The following is a 5,589-nucleotide window of genomic DNA, read 5'->3' on the forward strand; positions in this document are numbered from 1 at the left end:
GAGTGTGGTAGCCGTGTTAGTCCACTCTTAAGGTTATCAATAGAAATCAAACAAAATAAAACATGGAAAAGAAAATAAGATGATACCTTTTTTATTGGACATAACTTAATACATTTCTTGATTAGCTTTCGAAGGTTGCCCTTCTTCGTCAGATCGGAAATAAGCAAATGTGCTAGCTGACAGTGTATATAAGTGAAATCATTCAAGCATTACTATGACAGTCTGACAGGGTGGGAGGATGGGGGTGGGTAGGAGGTATGCATGGGTGCCGGAAAGAATATTTGAAGCGGGGGAGTCGGAGAAACTAAACAAATTCTCTGTAACCTTGGAGGATGTAATGGGTCAGTTCAGCAAGCTGAAGAGTAGTAAATCACCGGGACCTGATGGTATTCATCCCAGAGTATTAATAGAACTAAAAAATGAACTTGCGGAGCTACTGTTAGAAATATGCAATCTGTCCCTAAAATCGAGTGTAGTACCGGAAGACTGGAGGGTAGCCAATGTTACTCCGATTTTTAAGAAGGGTTCCAGAGGAGATCCGGGAAATTATAGACCGGTGAGTCTGACGTCGGTGCCGGGCAAGATGGTGGAGGCTATTATTAAGAATAAAATTGCAGAGCATATACAAAAACATGGACTGATGAGACAAAGTCAGCACGGATTTAGTGAAGGGAAGTCTTGCCTCACCAATCTAATGCATTTTTTTGAGGGGGTAAGCAAACATGTGGACAATGGGGAGCCGGTTGATATTGTATATCTGGATTTTCAGAAGGCGTTTGACAAAGTGCCGCACGAAAGACTCCTGAAGAAATTGCAGAGTCATGGAATCGGAGGTAGGGTATTATTATGGATTAAGAACTGGTTGAAAGATAGGAAGCAGAGAGTAGGATTGCGTGGCCAGTATTCTCAGTGGAGGAGGGTAGTTAGTGGGGTCCCGCAGGGGTCTGTGCTGGGTCCGTTGCTTTTTAATGTATTTATAAATGACCTAGAGATGGGAATAACTAGTGAGGTAATTAAATTCGCCGATGACACAAAATTATTCAGGGTCGTCAAGTCGCAGGAGGAATGTGAACGATTACAGGAGGACCTTGCGAGACTGGGAGAATGGGCGTGCAAGTGGCAGATGAAGTTCAATGTTGACAAGTGCAAGTGATGCATGTGGGTAAGAGGAACCCGAATTATAGCTACGTCTTGCAAGGTTCCGCGTTAGGAGTTACGGAGCAAGAAAGGGATCTGGGTGTCGTCGTCGATGATACGCTGAAACCTTCTGCTCAGTGTGCTGCTGCGGCTAGGAAAGCGAATAGAATGTTGGGTGTTATTAGGAAGGGTATGGAGTCCAGGTGTGCGGATGTTATAATGCCGTTGTATCGCTCCATGGTGCGACCGCACCTGGAGTATTGTGTTCAGTACTGGTCTCCGTATCTCAAAAAAGATATAGTAGAATTGGAAAAGGTACAGCGAAGGGCGACGAAAATGATAGTGGGGATGGGACGACTTTCCTATGAAGAGAGGCTGAGAAGGCTAGGGCTTTTCAGCTTGGAGAAGAGACGGCTGAGGGGAGATATGATAGAAGTGTATAAAATAATGAGTGGAATGGATCGGGTGGATGTGAAGCGACTGTTCACGCTATCCAAAAATACTAGGACTAGAGGGCATGAGTTGAAGCTACAGTGTGGTAAATTTAAAACGAATCGGAGAAAATTTTTCTTCACCCAACGTGTAATTAGACTCTGGAATTCGTTGCCGGAGAACGTGGTACGGGCGGTTAGCTTGACGGAGTTTAAAAAGGGGTTAGATAGATTCCTAAAGGACAAGTCCATAGACCGCTATTAAATGGACTTGGAAAAATTCCGCATTTTTAGGTATAACTTGTCTGGAATGTTTTTACGTTTGGGGAGCGTGCCAGGTGCCCTTGACCTGGATTGGCCACTGTCGGTGACAGGATGCTGGGCTAGATGGACCTTTGGTCTTTCCCAGTATGGCACTACTTATGTACTTATGTACTTATGTACTTATGACATCAAAGCATATCATTGATATTCTAACAGGATGGGTGTGGATAGGTGTGGGGTGATCAACAGAGAAATACAGCTTTATGGTTTATAATGGGCTAGGAACTTATATACACTGTCAGCTAGCACATTTGCTTATTTCCGATCTGAGGAAGAAGGGCAACCTTCGAAAGCTAATCAAGAAATGTATTAAGTTATGTCCAATAAAAAAGGTATCATCTTATTTTCTTTTCCATGTTTTATTTTGTTTGATTTCTATTGATAACATTTTTTTTGTAAAAGGGTCCCTTAGCCTGTTGAGGAGAAGCTGTCTGCTGGGACTTGGTATAGATGTTTTGGAGGCATATGTAAAGCTCAGGGGACCTCTGTAAATCTCCAGTAATTAGGAGAGGGAAAGAGCTGTTCTCAGTTTATTTAGCTGGTCTGATCCTCTGGGAGAAGTAATGTGTTAATGGGGACCCTGAGCAACTGCGGAGCTAAAATGGAATCTCTTACATCCGAATGTCTCTTCAAAGTCCCACTGCTGGGACAGAGTAGAAGAAACAGCAGTTCAGGTGAGAAGACAAATATTTATTGTTTCTTGCTAGCTCTCAGTCTCCTTCCCCCATCTGCGAATTAATCTTCATTTATTTCGATTCCCTGATAAATTCTTTGATGTTTGTTAGCTGCTAAGGAAGGGGCCTCTGAGGGAATGGAAGAAACTTGAAAAGGGTAAAATTAGAAATTGTAGAGCTGGCTCCCGCGGCCCCCCCCCTACCAGACTGTACAGAGGCGGCGAATTTTCTAAGGAGCATGTGGTATGTTATGTACTGAATTAGGTTCTTTTAAAGGGGCCGGGGGGGGGGGGGGGGGTCTATATACACAAAGAAATAAGTGCACAGACGTGTAGAGGGCAATTTTATTAAAGGGTACCCATAAACATTTCTAAAAACACACATATTTTATGTCTGTTCTGTAAATGTAGCTCTCTTCTAAACACACTATCAATATTTATCAGTATTTCAATAGCACTTCAAAAACCCCACTGTGTGGGAAGGATAAATTGTTTCTATCTGGGACTATCATACACAAAGCAGGGAGCTGGCACAGCTGATTCATCGGCTTCCAACAGTGCCTTTAAATTGTAATCATATGTCCCAGAATAATACACATTGTTCACTATATATAAAATGAGTCATAAAACACTTATTCTATTTATAGAGTGCACAAAATCATTTGCGTATCTTATTCGACCCCTGTGATCATTCTTTGGCTGATCAAATACAAAACCAACCCATTGACAGGTGTTACCGCTCTAGTCAGACTCCCCACTTGCCACTGTCTCCAGAGTAGGTTGCACCCGATGTACTCTGGGCACTTGGAGCAGGGCACCTGAGAGACTGGGCCGGGCCCAGGGCAAAGCCACCCCCGCCCCCACTGCCCCCTCCCCGAGGTCACCGCCACCGCTCCCCCCCTCTGTCCGCCACCGGGCCGGGCCCCCTGCATTGAAATCACAGCGCCTCTCACCTTCGTGTGAAAGCGCTGCAGGCAGCAGGGCAGCAGATCGCCTCCCTTCCGGCCTCCTTCCCTCCCTGTGTCCCGGCCTCGCGGAAGTTACGTCAGACGAGGGCGAGACACAGGGAGGGAAGGAGACCCGAAGGGAGGTGATCTGCTGCCCTGCTGCCTGCAGCGCTTTCACACAGAGGTGAGAGGTGCTGTGATTTCAATGCAGGGGCCCCAGCCCGGTGGCAGATGGTTGACGATGGAGGGCGGGTGGGACTGTGGCGCCGGGCCCGGGAAATTTTGTCCCCCCTGCCCCCTCTCTCGGTGGCTATGACTTGGAGCCAGAAGCAAGAGCCCCACCCCACCTCACCAAGGGGTCCTTTTACTAATGTGCGCTGAAAAATGACTGGCGGTAAGGTCTCGGACCCAAAATGGACACACGGCAATTTTCATTTGGCCGCATGTCCATTTTCGGCAAAAATGGGAAAAAGGCATTTTTTGCAGGTGCGCTGAAAAATAATTCTGTGTGCACCAAAAACGCGCGTCTAAGCTACCGCAGGCTGTTTATAGGCTCACCTTAGTAAAAGGCGCCCTAAATGTCTTAACTCTGATGGTAACGTATTCCATAATCTTGTTCCTGCAAAAGGGAACCAGCTTCTCAATGACAGTTTTAAAAAGAATATGCTTTAAAGATGAAAAGCCTAATTTCAAAGTTCTCACAAAACCCGATCTTCTACTAGCAGATGGAACCACAAGTAATTCTCCTAACCCCTCTGAATTTAAGCCCAAAAATGGACTTAAAGATTAGACAGGTTATTCTGCAACATCCTCTACAGTTCCATGCGGATCACAGAGCATTAAAAGACCAGCACATACAGCGCTAAATTGCAAGTTAACCCATGGTTTTCTTAAACAATACAGCTTTAAGTTGCTCACGAAACAACAGATGGTTAATGAACGAACAGTTGTAGGAAGAGAATTCCATAACGAAGGCGCCTGATAACGAAGCGAAGCTGAGAGCTATCTAGATACTTAACTAAGTTAGCTTAAAACGTGTATATTTTTGATACTGTTTCACAGTAGTTCTATTACTAGGTTTCAATTTGCTGTTTTCAAGTTTACCTCATTTATTGCGTTTATGTTTATTCTTGGTTATTTTACTATTGTTATGCGGTTAACAAAATTATACGTTTTACGTTAAATTGTACCTGCTGAACACCACCTTGGGTGAATCTCTTCATAACGGCGGTTAATAAATTCCAATAAATAAATAAATTGAAGGGAACAGCAAAGAAACTTGCTCTCCAGTGACGTTCCTGGCCTGGATGGCACCCGGGACAGAGCGCCGATGCACCCCCCCCCCCCCCGGGTGCAGCGCCCCTCCCCCCCCCCGCTAAATGACACCTTCCCCCCCTCCGGTGAAATGACACACCCCGCGGGTGCATGCCGCTGGGAGGGGGGGGGGGTGCCACGGCGCGCGCCTGCTCCGAGTTTGCTAAACTTCGCTTCGCTGCAGCTCCCTCTGCCCCGGAACAGGAAGTAACCTGTTCCGGGGCAGAGGGAGCTGCAGTGAACGAGTGACGAAGTTTAGCGAACTCAGAGCAGGTGCGCGCCGTGGCACTCCCCAGCGGCGTGCACCTGGGGCGGACCGCCCCCACCGCCCCCCCCCCCCCCTTGGTACACCACTGTTGCTCTCTCAATAACTGTCCAATCCATTAAAGGGAAAAAGCCTGCCAAATAAGAAGGGACATTCTCCTGCAGGGACTGAAAAACCAGTGTACATAATTTAAAATAGGATCGTGCAATAATTGGTAACCGGTGTAATTTGTAAAAGTAAGATGCAACAGGGTCATTCCTTCTCAAGAAAACTTAATTGCTAGATTTTATACTGTTTGCAATGTTTTCATTATTGATCTTGTACAGCCTAAACACACAGTGTTACAGTAATCCATCTTAGAAGCAACAGTGACTGCACTATGAATCAAAAAACAGACAATTCAAAAAACTTTCATATAGATCTTAACTTTTTCAGTAACAGACAAGAATGTTTTATCACCTTATTCACCTGATTAATCTCGTCCATTGACTATCCACC

The sequence above is a fragment of the Microcaecilia unicolor genome, chromosome 11 (assembly GCF_901765095.1).
Source record: "Microcaecilia unicolor chromosome 11, aMicUni1.1, whole genome shotgun sequence".
Lineage (NCBI taxonomy): Eukaryota > Metazoa > Chordata > Amphibia > Gymnophiona > Siphonopidae > Microcaecilia > Microcaecilia unicolor.